The sequence below is a fragment of the Maylandia zebra genome, linkage group LG12 (genome assembly GCF_041146795.1).
Source record: "Maylandia zebra isolate NMK-2024a linkage group LG12, Mzebra_GT3a, whole genome shotgun sequence".
Lineage (NCBI taxonomy): Eukaryota > Metazoa > Chordata > Actinopteri > Cichliformes > Cichlidae > Maylandia > Maylandia zebra.
This window is the reverse complement of record NC_135178.1, coordinates 21,159,134-21,176,556: the sequence shown is the minus strand read 5'-3', so window position 1 is coordinate 21,176,556 and position 17,423 is coordinate 21,159,134. Positions and strand designations below refer to the sequence as shown.

At 39.9% G+C, this 17,423-nt stretch overlaps 1 protein-coding gene across 1 annotated transcript in view; it reads right to left on the bottom strand.

Annotated features, from left to right (window-relative positions):
- The window catches only part of osbp2b (oxysterol binding protein 2b), a 52,739-nt gene that overhangs the window by 18,573 nt on the left and 16,743 nt on the right, over nt 1–17,423 (bottom strand). The gene's annotated exons all lie outside the window — the stretch shown is intronic.

The following is a 17,423-nucleotide window of genomic DNA, read 5'->3' as shown; positions in this document are numbered from 1 at the left end:
CTAAATGGCATGGGTCACATAAAAATAAAGAACAATTAATACCTAATTGAAAATACATTTCTTAAGTTTTCCTAAATATCTAATGAACTTGTGCAATCAAAGAAATATCTGATTTCTCAACTGTTCTGTGAATGTCACTGTCCAACCTATGACACAGTTAACTTTTTATAGACACTGTAGTGTTAACCGAGAAAAGATGTGAGGTTACTGGGCCACAGTTCTTACAGTTATTTTGTTTTCTTAAGGGACAGTCTGAAAACAACTGTCCCTTAAACAGTTAAAGAAATTCTTGCCAGTCTCTTTAAAAAAAAAAAAAAAAAAGTGTAGTGTGAGTTTTATAATGCCATTTAATGTGGACAGCTTATCTGTAACCATGAGCTCTGTGAACCTTTGAAGCAGCAGCAGCCTTACCCTGTGATATGTCTAAACAGAGGTTACTCAAGGTTAAAGAAAACATATGAGAACAGTATTGCAGTGTCAGCTGTGTGACACGCATATACACATGCACCGCAAGCAGAAGGACACGCACAGAAAGACGGAAATATACCAAGGGGCAAAAACACGAGTCCACAAACAGCCTAGCAACATCGTTAAAGAAGCAAATCCAAAAAAGGAAGTAGAACCATAAAGCTTTAGGAACAAATATGATTTATACACAAGCTTCATGAAGAACAAACTCTATTATGAAGGATTTTATTGGAGGATTTTAAGCCTACAATCGATTCTGGACAGAGAACTTGATGTATGTCACAGCCAACGTTCCTATTTTTTATTTTTTCTGTGTGGTACTTTATCTATCAAATAGTTCATCTTGTAGTTTATGCGTTATGTCCCCATAACTTTCTGATCACCAGGACACTCTGCTATAGAGCATTTTTAAAAAACCACCAGGGAACTTTTTAAATCAAGATATATTCACTTCCAAATCTGATTTCACACGAATACTTCCCCACATCTGTGCTGGGCGTTTCTATCATCATAAATCAAAAACAAGCCCATATGGTGGGGATAAATCAAAAAGCACCAGCTTAGGTGGAAGCGTCCTTGTTCTCGACACATTATGGCATGTTGAAAAGCTGTAACATCCCAACAAGCACACCAGAGGAGAGGCATCTAAAATTACTGCTGCCACTGGAGCAAAGAAAACAGATGACAAAATGGAAGGAGGAGGAATGGGAGGGGAAGACAGGCTGAAAAGCAACGAAAATGAGGACAAGAGGGACACTGCTTATCTCGACATAGAAAATATATTCCTGTATTAGTGAGGTTAAAAGTTCGAGTGTGGAGAGAAATTCTTTTCACCCTCTAATCCACCCTGCTGACCCTCTAATGCTCTAATGTCTGTAGAATGCTGTTCTGCGGGCTTCTACACCCGAGCCTGCAGAGTATGCTTTGTCACGTTGAAAAGGTTCATTATGCAGCTGACGGGAAGACTGTCATAGTAGTGGTGAGTGGAAAGAGAAACACTTTCTCATAAGAACATGGCAGCTGGCTGTGACTTCAAAGGAAAGACACTATCACCTCTTTCAAGACCATTTACACTACACAGATGGAACATGGATCTCTGCCTGGGGGCTTTGTTGTAATAGCCTGGTAGACCCAGACATACAGTGGGGCAAAAAAGTATTTAGTCAGCCACCGATTGTGCAAGTTCCCCCACCTAAAATGATGACAGAGGTCAGTAATTTGCACCAGAGGTACACTTCAACTGTGAGAGACAGAATGTGAAAAAGAAAATCCATGAATCCACATGGTAGGATTTGTAAAGAATTTATTCGTAAATCAGGGTGGAAAATAAGTATTTGGTCAATAACAAAAATACAACTCAATACTTTGTAACATAACCTTTGTTGGCAATAACAGAGGTCAAACGTTTACTATAGGTCTTTACTAGGTTTGCACACACAGTAGCTGGTATTTTGGCCCATTCCTCCATGCAGATCTTCTCGAGAGCAGTGATGTTTTGGGGCTGTCGCCGAGCAACATGGACTTTCAACTCCCGCCACAGCTTTTCTATGGAGTTGAGGTCTGGAGACTGGCTAGGCCACTCCAGGACTTTCAAATGCTTCTTACGGAGCCACTCCTTTGTTGCCCGGGCGGTGTGTTTTGGATCATTGTCATGTAGGAAGACCCAGCCTCGTTTAATCTTCAAAGTTCTCACTGATGGAAGGAGGTTTTGGCTCAAAATCTCACGATACATGGCCCCATTCATTCTGTCCTTAACACGGATCAGTCGTCCTGTCCCCTTGGCAGAAAAACAGCCCCATAGCATGATGTTTCCACCCCCATGCTTCACAGTAGGTATGGTGTTCTTGGGATGCAACTCAGTATTCTTCTTCCTCCAAACACGACGAGTTGAGTTTATACCAAAAAGTTCTACTTTGGTTTCATCTGACCACATGACATTCTCCCAATCCTCTGCTGTATCATCCATGTGCTCTCTGGCAAACTTCAGACGGGCCTGGACATGCACTGGCTTCAGCAGCGGAACACGTCTGGCACTGCGGGATTTGATTCCCTGCCGTTGTAGTGTGTTACTGATGGTGACCTTTGTTACTTTGGTCCCAGCTCTCTGCAGGTCATTCACCAGGTCCCCCCGTGTGGTTCTGGGATCTTTGCTCACCGTTTTCATGATCATTTTGACCCCACGGGATGAGATCTTGCGTGGAGCCCCAGATCGAGGGAGATTATCAGTGGTTTTGTATGTCTTCCATTTTCTGATGATTGCTCCCACAGTTGATTTTTCACACCAAGCTGCTTGCCTATTGTAGATTCACTCTTCCCAGTCTGGTGCAGGTCTACAATACTTTTCCTGGTGTCCTTCAAAAGCTCTTTGGTCTTGGCCATGGCGGAGTTTGGAGTCTGACTGTTTGAGGCTGTGGACAGGTGTCTTTTATACAGATGATGAGTTCAAACAGGTGCCATTCATACAGGTAACGAGTGGGGGACAGAAAAGCTTCTTACAGAAGATGTTACAGGTCTGTGAGAGCCAGAGATTTTCCTTGTTTGAGGTGACCAAATACTTATTTTCCACCCTAATTTACGAATAAATTCTTTACAAATCCTACCATGTGAATTCATGGATTTTCTTTTCACATTCTGTCTCTCACAGTTGAAGTGTACCTCTGGTGCAAATTATTGACCTCTGTCATCATTTTAAGTGGGGGAACTTGCACAATCGGTGGCTGACTAAATACTTTTTTGCCCCACTGTACATCATTTACTTCAAAAGTTCAAATTTGACTAGCAGCATTGTCCAGAGATTTAAAAAAAAAAAAAAAAAGGTAGTACAGATGCATATTCAGTGCCTGAAAACTATGCTCCATTTACTGTACTACTGGACTCATTTTTGTGAAATACAGCACTGAGTACTAATAACAATAACTTGTTATATAACAGCAACATTTTTCAGACCTAATAACTTAATGTTATTTTTAATAGAGATTCACCAGTTGACTGGGATCTGTGAATTTTTTTCCTGATAAGCTAGTTAGTTGTGCTAACATGCTAACAGTCACATGCTAACATTTGCGTAGAAACTCATCACTGTGAGCAAAACATTAAGTTCACCAAAGTAGCCAATGAACCACCACAAAAACACTTAAATCACTTTCATCTAGCAGAATATGAGTATTTTAAGGAAGCTAACAAAGACCAAGTGGCTAAAGCTAAAGCTATCCACTACGCAGAGCGAACCACAACCCAGCAGTCTGGAGCAACGGATTAAAGTAGACGAGTTAAAAAAAAAAAAAAAAAAAAAAAAAAAGAAGAGTTGTTGAAGTTCATGTTCCTCAGATGAAGTTATCAACATATTTTGTAATAAACATATTTTCTAGGTTGTATTGTTACTAAAAAACAAAAACAAAGAAGTCTTGATGCATGCTCAATCATCCAGGTAAAGAAATCCCCAAAAGTTGAATTTGTTCATCTGGACGTAGCATTTTCAGTGGGAGAAATGTTTCGTTACTCATCCAAGTAACTTCTTCAGTCTCAGCTGACTGCAGGAGGGAGGGACAAGCAATTAATTAGCAGTTGACTGCAGATTTCCCCAACCTTATAAACAGTACCTTTGATCATATTAATGACCAAGAAACTGTTTCCATCATTGTGCAAAGGTACTGTTTATAAGGTTGGGGAAATCTGCAGTCAACTGCTAATTAATTGCTTGTCCCTCCCGTGACTGCAGTGGTTACGGTTATTAGTAGGGGTGCAACGATACTCGTATCGATATTGATCCGTTCGATACAGTGCTTTCGGTTCGGTACGCATATGTATCGAACAATACAAAATAATTTTTTTATTTATTTTATCAACTTTCCTTCTGACGATGCTGTCTGTGTTGAGCGCTCAGTGGATCTGCGCTCGACAGTGCAGCCTAGGCGGAGTAGTCGAACGCAGATTCACTGAGCGCAGGGCAAGCTAGCGAGACAGAAGTTAAGCTCTCCTTGCAACATGGCAAATTGAACCTCCCCCACCCTCATTCAGATCTGGCGTTTGGAACTATTTTGGTTTTCATGTGACGTATGACCCTGAAGGTAAGCGCGTCATGGACTAAAGTAAAAACAGTATGTTGGATGTGCCACGCAATGCTCAATTACATGGGTGGGAGCTAGTGTGTTAGCGCAGTTAGCTCGTTAACGTGTTGGCCGTCTAGCCCCATGCACGGGCGATCCGTGTTAGCTTGTTAACGGAGATTTGCCGTGTTGCCGTGTTGTGGCGTTAACGTCATTTCAACGAGATTTATGCTGACAGCATTAGTGGGAACACAACAAATATGACTGCACATTTACACCGACATCATCCTAGTGCAAAGACAAGTGGAAGCAGACAAAAACAACAAGCACGCATGCTACAAACTTTACCCGAGTCATTTAGACAGCCGTTAGCACATGATTCTCCTTATGGTGACCTGATATGTTTAATATGCTGCTGAGAATATAGCCCAGAAGAAGCGTATAGTATAGCTTTTATTTTGGAAAGAGCCATTTCTCTGTAATAAACTCTCTTTTCCAAAGATGAGTGATTCCTCAATCAGCAAAATCGCCTGCCCGACGTCCCGGGGCTAGAGATTTTTCCAGTCGGGCTACCAAAATATATCTCTGCCCTGCCCGTCGGCCTATCGTAGGAAGGAAAAATATATGTCAATGCTTTTGCATTCTTTCGGAAATGTAGCTGGGTAATTATGTCATTGGCATCGGTGAGCCACTGTCAATATGTGACATATTGAAATCGCGTTTGAATTTGCCCTTGTTTTTTGCTTTCACTTTGCAATCGCGTGAACTGTGTATAGAGAGCGACAGCACTGATTGGTGAGTGATGATAATTTGCGCACCAATTCCTCTGACATAGTCTTATCAATCGTTAGCTTACTATGCAAACATGACAAGTGAAATCTCCCGCAGCTTAAACATGTGAGAGGTTGATCGCGCAGAGAATCGCTGAGCGTTATGTGAGTGCGTGTGTAAAAGCAGCAGGATATATATTGTAGCGGGTCAGGGCTGTTCGGGGTTCTGTTTGTACAGTTATGTTTTGTTTATGTTGCCATAGTGACGGGTGACGCCCTCTCGCTGCGACGGTGTGTCCTTCCGGGGTCAGAGGGCGCCCTGTGTGTTGTTGTTGTTGTTGCTGCGCTGAGCAGTTAGCTAGCGGCAGTGTTCTTCTGCAGATGTCAATAAACGGCTGTGCTCCCTGGCTAGCTCACGGGAAGCAAGACCAAATGATACCTCCGTCTCCTCCTTGTCTGAGCTCGCCACAATATTTCAGTTCTGCTGAGCCAAATAAGACAGGTCAGGGTGAAGAAGTGACAGCCAAAGAAAAGCTTACCACAAAACGGAGAAGTTATGACAAATCAGACTATAAGGCAAAAAGAAAGTGCAGCTTTATGGTTTCATGGACAAAAGAATTTCTGTGGCTGCAATATGACGAGCTAAATAACCAGGGCTGCACATAAGTGGTCCGCAGGTGCGCATTCGCTGTCAAAATAAAAAACGGGCACAAGATAAGAAGTTGCAACGCGTGTTTGCATACATAAGATTTTCAGGAGGAGGACAGACATTTGTTTAGAAAGATGTCGAAGAAGCAAGCTCCTTTAAACAATTACTGTGATGTTCCTCCACCTCCAAAGAAATGTCAGAAGGAGTCCGAACCACAAAAGAAGCATGTATTCTCGGAAAAGTAGTTGCAGGAGGTCAGCTGGCTTCAAACAAATGATGAACGCACAGAGATGTGGTGCGAAATGTGCCGTGAAAATTTAATAAATGACAAATTAAAAAGGCATGAACATTTTTTTGTATCGAAAAAATATCGAACCGTGAATTTTGTGTATTGTTGCACCCCTAGTTATTAGTGCTATCATTTTTTTTAACTACTACTGCAGTAGTTAAATAGACAAAATGAAAAATTTCTGTTCTGTTCTAGTTGTAGTACATTACTGTACTACAACTAGAAAAGATGAATACAGAATAAAATAAAAATCTCACCATGTTGGAATTCCTGGGTGTCCATTTTAATCCAAAGGTAACCAAAGTACATCCAGTAAGATGCAGCACACACACACACACACACACACACAGGCCACTGATCTCTACCGCGTGTGGGACTTTGTAAACATGTTCAGGAGGATTTCAGAAATTCAGCTGCCTGGTCATTAGAAAGAAAAGAGATAAAACCTAAGCAGTCCTGTCAAAGACCAGCCCAGCACCCCTGCAGCGATAACAAATCCCAATAGAAACCTAGGTTGGAAAATGAAACCACCATCCTCCCATTACCAGTACAGTAGGTCTCCAATTACACAAAATTTCAGCAAAGTCACTGCAGAGAAACTCAAGAAAAGAAAAGGAAAAGGCTGACGATGTAAAGTCACAAAATCGACTGGACTGTGTGTTAAAACTGCAGAGCAAACAAAACTAGGACAAAGTGAAAAAGGTGAACTGAAAGACCCAAAGAGCAACTTCAGAGAGATATGGACAGGCTAATGAAATTAGCCCTAAATTGATAAAGCATGACTATGTCAGTGCAGCTCTAAACTGATTTAAAAAGTTAGTGGCTGAGTTGGTATGGCGTTGAACTCGATCCCACAAGGCAGCAATTCGCCATTTTCAAATATTATGGAATTGGATAATTAAGTTGCTGCATGTTCAAAACTTTTGTTTTTGATTATATAGTTTGAGAGGTTTTTTATTTAACAAAAAAAAAAAAAAAAAAACTATATTTCTTAACAGCAATGTTACATTTATGATTTCACTGAACAGAGAATAGTTTGTGGACCGACAGCAACATTCAAGAACGTCTGTTAAAAGCATAGCATGATGAATCTGGGCCTCAAGTTTCTTAATAAATCATTGAGGTTATGCACAAAACATTGGAGACTTTGCCTCAATGAAATCAAATAAAATCATGAAACTTCCTTTCTCATTGAAAATCAGGTTTGCTGGGATGGTAAAGTCTAGGGCAGTGGTTCTTAACCTGGGTTCGCTCGAACCCTAGGGGCTCCATGAGTCGGTCTCAGGGGTTTGGCAGAACCTCCGCCGTGACATGCACGGCTCATTTTGTGCATCAGTAAAAAAACATATGTCTTGAATTTGAGAAAAAAAAAAAATCATATTTTTCACTAAAGAGGGGTTCAGTGAATGCACATATGAAACTGGTGGGGTTTGGTACCTCCAACAAGGTTAAGAACCACTGGTGACCAACCGTCCTCTTTTCCCCGGACATGTCCACTTTTCACGTTCTGTCCAGGGCGTCCGGGGGGATTTTCGAGATGGATGAAAATGTCCGGGTTTTCCTATAATCCTACAGAGGACAGATATGTGCAACGTCATCCCTGAACTGCTGTGTTAAGTGTTGTTCCGCGCTTACAGACGGGACAGAGCGCGCAGCGGCGCGCTCAAAAGACGCCAAAGCACAAGTGCATCTTTTCAGACAAACTGCAAAAGAAATTTCCCTCGTACCATTCCGGTCGGAATAAATGGGAGGCGTAGTGCACTGTGTGCAGAGCTGGCACAGACGTTTGTGTGTCTTACAAAGGTTACTTAGACACATAAAAACATAAAAAGGCTGTGCGAGAAATTTCATCTGGTAACTTGATTGAGTTCTTTGTTACACCTGGGAAAAACAAGGATGCTGTTGTATGTATGCTGTTTTTGCAGCAGAGGGTGCACTGGCATTTCATACTATGAAGCATCCCAATAGCTATAGATCCATGGATTGCACTAGTGTGTTACTAAAAATAATAATAATAAAAAAATTTTTTTTAAAAATCCATAAAAAAAATCAGAAGCATTTCCAAACTAAAAAGTTCAGCAGTGCCTGCACTAAGACTGAAGCTATTGTCAATGGTGTGATAGTGTTACACTCAGTGGAAGTCACTCCTGAAGCTCTTTATGAAATCCAGTACGGTGGCATTTCTCAGACTTAAGTAACCATGGAACAGAGAAAATATTCCCAATCATACTTTGACTGGAAGAATGGTGGCGTGCAAACAAAATTAATTGAGGTTAGAAACGCCAAATGAGACAGCAGAAACCATTGCACAATACCTCACTGGTAATTTTTCTTATACAGATGAGGCATTATTTCTGTAACATTTTTTCATTCCAGAGGTTTTTAAGGGTTTTTTTTGTTTGTTTGTTTGTTTTTGCACTTGTTGACTTAAAAAAAAATGTCATAAGCTTTTACATTTCACCATTCATTAACCGCACAGATAATGCATGTTTTAAATATGTTTTTAAAAAAAATTAAGCAAACAGTATTATTAAAATTCTTCATGACTGGGCCAAGTGTCCTCTCTTTTGGAAATCAAAATATGGTCACCCTAGTAAAGTCACCACTAACTAAGCCAAACACTAATGCTCACGTCCACGTTTAAGAGTGTGAAATTACATAGACTCTGGATAATATCAGGATAACTTGAGAGCTGCTGTGACAAGAAAAAAAAAAAAAGAAAAAGAAAAAAAAGAAGCCCATGACCATGGAGAGCACTGAGCAAATTTTAAATAACGGGGGATTTCACTAACTGGTGGTGATCCCATTCCACTGGTAAATTAGATGTACAGCTGGGACCATTTGATATTAAATTCAAATACGTGGCTGGAAAAAGAAACATCCAAAATTGCAGTGATGCCTGGCTCATATTATTTACCCCCATTCTGCCAAAGAGTTCAACAGCTCTCAGTGATGCCACTTAAAAATAAACTGTCACATGTACCAAAGCATATTTGTGCAGAAGAGACTGCTTACAGTACACCGCCTGCAAAATAAATTCTCCAACCAAAAATCATTCTAATTCATATTTTGGATTTGGGTTCTACTCTGTTGACACCCTGCACCTTTAAGCAGAAACCAGAAAACAAAGTTTGTGTCCCCCAAGTAGTAGAAATGTCCTTTCTGTAATATCCTTTCAGATCTATGCAGCAAAAACAAAACGTTAAGCACAACTTGACAAGACTGAATACTGTAGAAGAAAATCCTTTGGGTTGGCACCAAGTGGGTATCACTTGGACTTCAATTAACAAATTAGTAATGGCTTTTACAATAAACCCACGTCACTAAAATGCTGATCTATGTTGTTTATGTATTGGCGCCACTGCCTAGCCCACCTATTTACATCTCCAACCACTTCCCTTACAACAGCAGATGTTGATAGATGGTTTCTCAGAACAAAGTCATTACCATGCCAGTCATGCTTCAAGGGTGAACTACCTTCAGTACCTCCCCCACAGCCTACTACCTCGAACAACCTTGCATTAACACAAATGTAAGTCTACCTCCAAGTCTACCTACTTCATCCTCCTTCTCAGACCAAATTTAAACAATTATTTGTGTCTAGCATAAACTAAGCTACACACATGTCTGCTGTATAGGTCATAGCTTGTCCAATCACAACATTTCATTACATGGACACAAAGCAGCTAGCTTCTGCATATGTATACGGTTCCTCTGTCCTTCACTCATTCCCCACTGTCAATCTTTGTAGTGAGCACCCAAGTTTTGAGTGATGGAAGAAGTGGAAGGTGGAGAATAGGCAGCAGAAGTATGTAATTGGATGAGCAGTAGTTTGCCATCTCACTGTCAGGGCTCGTCTCTCTGCGAGTCCCTGAGGGTAGGCTGTCAGATCAGTGGAGCCAGGCCTGTGGCTGTCAAGAAGTTACCCTGTGGCATAATATGCAGACGTATATTTAAAAAAAAAAAAAAAAAGAAAGAAAGAAAATGTGAAAAATGCACTGTCCCTCTGGATTAACGATGGTAACATGCTGCTAATTCAACTAGTTTTTTTGTTTTTGTTTTTAAAATAGCTTTATCGAGGAGAAAAAAACAACTTTTTCCCCCATTTTTTTTTGGGGGGGGGTTACGAGTCACAATGACAACTGAGCAGCTGACTGTGGAGGCCGGTTTGAAACCTGCAGCATGTATCGAATTTATTATGACGATAAAAAAGAATGAATTCATCATTTCAACATTAGGAAGTGAAAACTGTTTAATTCCAAAACAGAGTCATGCTGACACATACATGCTCAACAAATGTATTAGATCACCTGTTATGAACACAAGAAAACACAGGAGATTCAGTAAATTCATGATTTTTCTACAAAATTTTACACCAGACTTCTCTGATTAGACAGAAATGAATGAAGTGCAACATTTAACCACCAAGACAATTATTTTCTGTTCAATAATGCAAGCTAATAGCTGTAAACTGGCATTTTGATCAAAAATAATAATGTGCTTTACCATTTTTTCAGCTTTTTTATTAAAACAGTAAATTTGAAAATTCACATAGGAGATGACAAATGGAAATTTTCATTAAAAATATACTTTGGAATATGAAGCTTGCACAAACTAGAGGATTAACTATTGCAGAAACATGAAAAATGATTTAGGTCATTACCAGTACTGTTAATTTAGGGCAGCTGTGGCATTACCTTACATTCAAATAATCATAGCACTTAAAGAATTTGTTGTGTGCTTTAAATGTCAAGTTATATTTCAGGACTCTTTTTCTATTATTCATACTGATCTAATGAAGGTCCAGTCAAAATAGCCATATTTGCTGAAAGAGGGTAATTTCCTGATATCTAATCAGTTGTGTGAGACAATACATTTGGACAACGGGTTATTGTCGGGCCCTGACACAGTCTCTTATTTCAACATAAATGCCCTTTATGTTTCCTGATGTTTCAGATATCCACATAGAGGGAAGATACATTTATTTTTATTTTATTAAAGCTAAACCTGTCACTTTGCAGAAAACATTAGCAAATTGGGATACGAGTCTCTTTTAGAAACATGAACACTCCTTCTTTAGGAACATAGGGAAAAGCACTGAAAGTATGCCTCTTTTACAGATGGTGACTTAAATGAAGAAAAAAAAAAAACCCATAGTAACAAACATATAGTGATTTTCTGGGTTTTTTTTTAGATTGAGTGTTTTTTGTGGGGTAAGTTGATAGTGCTTTCAAATGATATAAAGCACTTATATTTTTTTAAGACCTTCTCAGGGTTTAAAGGTGAACCAACTAACTGGGCCAACTGAAAAATGAATTAAAGTCCCTGGCAGTGCATCCTTTCTACAAAAAGATATTCCCTCATTTGGAATTTTGATGAAGGTGGTAGAGGTTGTTGCCTAAAAGCTCACATGGGTGTTCAACATCTGCATTAGCATTTGCTTCACATCGTTTTCATACTTGTCACAATATTCAGTGACTCCTTATATCCTATGGATTAGGGCGTTGTCATCCTGGAAGAGTCCACTTCCTTAAGGTTAATGTTTCATCATGGGGCAAAGGTGATCCCTCAGAACAACTTTGTATCGATTTGCAGTCATCCTCTCCTGTACGAGCACGAGAGGACATGAATGATGTCAGCTAGTGGTCATGTTTTTCCCATAATCAGTTACTATGTACAGTATGCAGTAATGCAATTACATGTTATAAGGTTCGTGTTTGTAAATTATTTGTTTTAAATGAAAAGTCCAGATTTTTGTATTATATGTATTGAAAACACGCCCTTTCTTATCACAAGACGTGTAAACTTGAGACCACTCAATTTCCATCATAAAGAGTTTGTTTCAGAACAGACAGCAGAGAAAGGAGGGATGACAGTTTTGCTGTTGGGTATTTTGATGGAGTGTGCATGAGTAAAGAAAGAAATGAGAAACAGTGGAGGGAACAAGCTAGACAAAGAGCCAGGATGAGTCCCAGGGGAGATAACTGTAATCCTGGCCAGTAATTGCCAACTGGCTCCATACCTCCCCTGAGATACATCACAAGGAGATAAACTGAGGAGACAGCAGGTTAAAACCAGTAGCATGGCACTCCACAAGCAAATGAGAAACTGTGCAGTGTAACCCATCACTGTCCCCAGAGCTCTGCAGTACAGCCCTGGCGGTGCATCCGATCGAACCCTCTCAGAAAGCAGCAAACAAAAGAAACGATTAACGCCAAACTGCAGCAACTGTGCACGAGTTTGAAGTTACAAACATAATCTGCTAGGACAAAGAAAGAAAGAAAGAAAACAATCAGTCTGCTGACTACTAAACTATAGGTTTATATTGTGGTATGCTGAGTAAATTCAATTGACAAATTCCCAGTTGGTGCATCAGAGCTGCGAGAGTTAAATAGCTCCAGCTTTACTGCATGCACAGTCTGAAGGTTGAGGTCATTAATTATCCTACAACCTCAGAATACAAACTGAGCTCTACTACGCAGGTCTAGTCACACATGACATGGATATCAGGGTACTGCAGCAGTTAAAAAAAAAAAAAAAAAAAAAAAAAAAAGGCACTCAACAGCAAAATGCAAAGCCTGTGTTTGTCATTTGAAACAGTCTGCAGTGATTTATTTGGAGGCTAATGTGTGCTATATTTGCAAAATTGAAAGGATGTATTCGTGAATAGATGTTCCCACACATAAGGCCTTCATTTATGACAATGCAAAATGCTGCTCAGGCCATTACATGAAGAGAAGGAGGGCGGTCTATGAAAGCTCTTCAGTTTGACCCACAGCTAGTATATATATACTTTAAACATAACAGCAACAAACTCACTAGTTGAGATTTTCATGAAATCCAGCATGTTTTCATGTAATGGTCTCGCTAATTAGTCGTGAAGCATCTTCAGATACAAGTGTGATTCACAGGAAATGGTCCACTCAAAATGTAGCCACAATGACATCATGCATTGATTAGTGGAGTTTCTACTACATCTTCGTGTTTTTAAAATATGAAGAGGAAATACTTACTGGGAAACAGAGATGACAGTGTGAGGCAGCCATGCTCTAAAGCTTCATAATCTTATTGGACGACAATCTCTCCTAAATACTGACTGAGTCATTAGACATCTTACAGTCAGGCACTAATGTTACAATTAAAAGGTAAAATAGTTCATGAATATATGGCTCACAAGTGTCGTTACTTTTTTGGAAATGATATGGGCATAAAAGGCATTCTCTGTTATTTCCAATCATCTTCGTGAACATTTAAATTAGATGTATAAGGAGGTCGCTAGATTACACTCAGCATTGTTGGCATTAAAATTCATCCTTACAATAAGGAATACATTTCCTTTCACAACTAAAACCAAAACTGTCCTACAAACAGTGACACTGGCATAGCAGTCAACAAAATATGATTGTCACATGTGGTGTGTTTACAGTGGGTCATGTGGTATATTGGTAAAATACGATCTTATTACTCGGGCTGCCGCATTTGTTGCTTGTTTCAGCAATGCCCTGTTACAGTGAACTGAGTGGTTTCCACAACTATGGCTTAATAATTTTTAGAAAACTTCTAAAAACATGTCTTTATATTGCTCGACTCCAATGGAGGCCAACTTTCTTAATCTTATAATTTCTTGACAACAAAAAACAGACAATTCAGATTATTTTATTTTATATGTTTATTTATATCTATGTGTGTTTTTATATATACTCACTGGCTACTTTATTGCATATACCTGTTATATTCCTCATTACTGTATCAGCTAATCACATGGCATTGACTCCATGAATTTGGGGCATGGTTAAGATACCCTCAGGGAAGAAGCATGATTTATGTCACTTTAAATGTGGTATGGCTGTTGGAGCCAGATGGAGTGATCTATTTCAGAAACTGTTGATCTGCTGGGATTTTCCCTCAGAACCACCTCTAGACAGTAACTCGATGGACCAACACATCGAATTCACCAGGGATGATATGAAAAATGACAAGCTTCTTAGGTGTGAGATTTCCATCAGTAGTGGTGCACATTTAAAAGTCGAAGTGTACCGTAAATACTGATCCACATGCGTAGGTTTAAGGTTTGACTCTCATCGTCTACTGCAGCACAAACTGGGTGTCATCAGGACACTACAATACAGACCGAACACAGATACAGCGACCAGGGAAGCAGAAGAACATCATATCAAGAAGGCCCTGAGTAAATGTGGTTATCCCAGCTGGACATTTGTCAAAGCTTGGAAAACATCTAAAGAAAGCTCCAGCTGTTCCAGGAAAGAAGAAGAACAACTATTGCCTAAGCGAAAACCCTTAGTGATTCCTTATGTGTCAGGAATATCGGAACAGTTGCGATGCATTTTCTCCAAACACTGCATATCTGTGGCTTTTAAACACCAAAACACGCTGCGCCAAAAATTGGTCCACCTCAAAGATCTGGTCCCCCAACACAAACAGAGTATTATATTGCGTACACTGTTAAGTGCCAGGAGGCACAACACAGAAGAGCTAACTCGTCAGGCCAGGACTCTGCAGTCTATTTACACCTACAGGCCAGTTGACACTCTTTCAATGATAAGGATGTACTGAACAGGGAGGAAGGCTGGTTTGAGCGGGGAGTCAAAGAGGCCATTTATGTGAAAAGGGAAAGACCATCTCTGAATCGAGGAGGGGGCCTAAGGGTACATCTTTCACCATCTTACAATGCTGTGATTGCGGCCATTCCCCAAATCTCTGTGAATGGTACTCGTGGTCATTGATCAATGATCATGACAATTTGTATATTAATGATCAAGAAACTCGCCTCACAGCCCATTGTTCATTCAATGGTGCTAGTTTCAGTCTTTATGTAAATGTACTGTTTATAAGGTTGGGGAAACCTGCAGTCAGCTGAGAATGAAGAAGTCACTTGGATGTGTAATGAAACATCCAACATTTCTCCCACTGAAAACACCATGTCCCGATGAACAGAATCGACTTTTTGGGATTTCCTTACCTGGATGATTAAGCATGCATCAAGACAACCGCCTCTATAGTTTATAGGTGAATGGTCCGAAAAAGAGAAAACATCCACTGAGCAGCAGCTCTCTGGATTAAAATGCCTTGTTGATGTCAGAGGTCAGACAAATATGACTGGATTGATTCCAACTTATAGAAAGACAACAGTAACTAAAATAATCACAAGTTACAACACATGTGTGCAGAAAAGCATCTCTGAATGCACAACAGGTAGAACCTTGAAGCAGATGGGCTATAGCAGCAGATGACCACACCTGTTCGTGAGCTAAGAACAGGAAACTGAGGCTACCATTTGCATAGGGACACTAAAATTGTACAAAGAAGTTCGGGAAAATATTGCGATCTGCTGAGATTGAATTTCTGCTACAACTTTTAGATAGTTAGGTCAGAATATGACAAAAACAACCTAAAACCAAGGATCCACCCTGCCTTGCATCAAGAGTTCAGGCTGCTGTTGCTGGTGTAATTGTTTGGAGGATATTTTTTGGCACCCTTTGGGCATCTTCGTACTGACTGAGCATCATTTAAACCCCACTGTCCGAGTATTCTTGTTGACCATGTCCATCACTTGACCACAGTGTACCTATCCTATCTTCTAATGGCCGCTTCAAGCACAGTGTCACGAATAATCTCAAACTGGGTTCTTCAACATAAAGAGGAGTCCATTGGGCTCAAAGGGTCTCCATAGTCACTGGATACCAATCCAAAAGAGCACCTTTGGGATGTAGTGGAACAGCAGGTTCACATCATGGATGGTCAGCCAACAAATCTGCAGCAACTGTGCAATGCGATCATGTTAATATGGATCAAAATCTCAGAGGAATGTTTCCAGCACTGTATTGAATCTGTACCCTGAAGAATTAAAACAGTTCTGAAGGCAAAAAGGAATCCAACCTGGTACCAGCAACATGTACCTAATAAAGAGTCATGAGTGCATGTGCTGGTAAGCTCACTGGCATAATTAAGAAGTGCATCTAGAAAAAAAAAGGAGGGATGAACATGCCTTTGCAACACAAATGAATAAATATCAGAGTCTCTGTGATGCTCAGATTTCAGGACAGTTTCAGCTTTATGGTTTCTCTTTCTGTCAACATGGGTCAAATAAGTTTACTGAAGTACAGTACATTGTTTTTAGTGTCCAACACTTTGTCATCTCAGAGGTAATTTCACAAAAAAAAAAAAGAAAGAAAAAAAAAGGTGGGTGTATATTAGTAACTACATTTAATTAAATATTACATCAAAACAGACAATCCCAGACATTACATTACATCAACCTTCATTTCTTTAATATCCCCGTTTCAAATTTCAAAATATCAGTGAACACCGTCTCTTCTGAGGCTTTGGGAGATATGACACTAATAGTACACACCCATATATTTAAAGTACAATGCAACAAGCATGTAGGGTTTTGATTTATTCCATTAAACACTTTTCAGTACTGTTAGCACTATTAGTTTGTCCTTGAAGGAATCCAATTTATTGCTTTTGGACCAGATATTTGTGATGCATTGATCCAGACTCTTGTTCTTTATGCAGTTTCATCACTTGCATTCACATTACAGAAAATGTGTGGAAGTCTAGTATGAAAAGGACTGCACTGTATTAGATCATAAAACACCAGGCGCTACACTACTTATGCCAACCTCATTTGAGTGAACAAACAGACAAAGCGCGGGGACTGGGAGCCCAGGGCTTAAGAGCACAGCTGTTCAACTCCACACTGTCCAACTCTGCCGTGGGCAGGAAAGCAATAGATGAAGTGAGAGACCTGGAAGAGACAGTATAAAATGGATAGACACATTTTATACTGAGGGGAGATGCGATGGCTGAGAAATTTAGCATTGTTGCTCCAAAGATAACCATGTAGTCATTTACACATGCATTTGTTCTGCAAGAAATCTGTTACCAGTATATTATAGCTATAATTTCCTATAAGTGTTAAATGGGGGAAACAAAGTTATACTGATCTGTAGACATAACAGAGACTTATTATCCACCATCCTACTACAATATGTAAATAACAGGTTCTAGGACCCTGGGATACACAGGACCTCCCAGTTTACAGTTTGTGATGGTGCAGTGAACTCTACACACATAATATGTGTACACAGACACACACTGCCAATACGCAGGCCTGGCATGCTCTGTCTCATCCATATGCAAATGTAAGGTGGAGCAGGCGCAAAGAAGAGAGAGGA